This window comes from Narcine bancroftii, chromosome 5, assembly GCF_036971445.1.
Source record: "Narcine bancroftii isolate sNarBan1 chromosome 5, sNarBan1.hap1, whole genome shotgun sequence".
Taxonomy (NCBI): Eukaryota; Metazoa; Chordata; class Chondrichthyes; order Torpediniformes; family Narcinidae; genus Narcine; species Narcine bancroftii.
Genome location: NC_091473.1, coordinates 181,606,277 through 181,607,989, shown reverse-complemented (window position 1 = coordinate 181,607,989; position 1,713 = coordinate 181,606,277).

Genomic DNA, 1,713 nt, shown 5'->3' with positions numbered 1-1,713 from the left:
GGGCTCTCAGGGAGGGGCTCTCAGGGAGGGGCTCTCAGGGAGGGGCTCTCAGGGAGGGGCTCTCAGGGAGGGGCTCTCAGGGAGGGGCTCTCAGGGAGGGGCTCTCAGGGAGGGGCTCTCAGGGAGGGCTCTCAGGGAGGGGGTCTCAAGGACTGGGAGGGGGTCTCAAAGACAGGGAGGGGTGGATGGGACCAGAGGGGGGTCACAGAGACAGGGAGGGGTGAGACCGGAGGGAGTCACTGAGACAGGGAAGGATGTAGGGGACCGGAGGAAGTCACAGAGGCAGGGAGGGGTGTTGGGGACCAGAGGGGTCACAGACAGGGAGAAGTAGAGGGAACCAGATGGGGTCACAGAGACAGGGAGGGGTGCAGGGGACCGGAGGGTGTTCTAGAGGTGGTGAGGGGTGCACGGGACCGGAGGGGGTTCCAGACACGGGGAGGGGTGCAAGGGACCGGAGGGGGTTCCAAAGACCAGCAGGGGTGCATGGGACCGGAGGTGGTAACAGAGATGGGGAGGGGTGCAGGGGACCGGAGGGTGTTACAGAGACGGGGAGGGGTGAAGGGGACCAGAGAGGGTCATGACCATTATCTGAACAAATACTGTTAATGTATCACTTTGGGTAATTTTCCGACAGACTTTGGACTGTTTTGGAAACCGTTCTCGATCTCTTCCTCTGCTGTTTCCCACTACGGGTCCACAACGAGCCGGGATGTGGAGGGGGGTGTTTGAATTTAACTCCGTCTCCAGGAGATCTGCCTTATGAAGGTTCGATTCTCTCCCGGCGTGGATGGAGGGATGGGAGGAGAGGAGGATAGGGAAGGGGTGGAAGGAGAGGTGCAGAGAGGAGGTTGGGAGGGGCAGAAAGGAGGGTGAGGTGTAGAGAAGAGGGAGGGGCGGAGTAGAGGAAGGAGGGATTTTGAAGAGGGAGGGATGGAGAGGAGGTAAGGAAAGGGACAGTGGAGTAAGGTAGGGGCAGAGAGATGGGAGGGAGGAGAGGAGGGAAGGAGTAGAGGTAAGAAAGGGAATGCAATGGAGGGAGGGAGGAGTGAGTGGACAGCGAACAGGAAGGGACAATGGATTTAAGGAAGTGGGCAGAGAGGAGGGAGGGAGGAGCAGAGTTGGGGTAAGGAAAGGGAGGGAAGGATGGAGTAGAGGTAATGAAGGGGACAGAGTGGAGTAAGGTAGGGGTGGAGAGAAGGGAGGGAGAGACACAGAAGGGAGGGAGAACAGAGAGGAGGAGGGAGGGACATAGTGGAGGGAAGGAGGGATGGAGTTGTAAGGGAGGGAGGAGAGGTGGGAAGGAGTGGAGGGAAGGAGTAGAGGTAAGAAAGGGAATGCAGTGGAGGGAGGGAGGAGCGAGGGGACAGTGAAGAGGAAGGGACAGAATGGAGTTAAGGAAGGGGCAGAGAGGAGGGAGGGAGGAGCAGAGTTGGGGTAAGGAAGGGGAGGGATGGACGGAGTAGAGGTAAGGAAGGGGATGGAGTGGAGGGAAGGAGGAGTGGAGAGCAGGGAGGAGTGGAAAGGAGGGAGGGATGAAGTGGACCTGCCGAAGTAGGTCGTTACAAGTGACTGCATCAGAAGATTGTGTTGATGGTTTGGGGATGAATGTCATTCCCCATGACCTGCCCATTACCCAGATCTTGGGTGCAATGGTTAAACATCCACTTCACAAGAGGAAGGACCATCTTCAGGGGAGGGGAAGGGACAATTCCA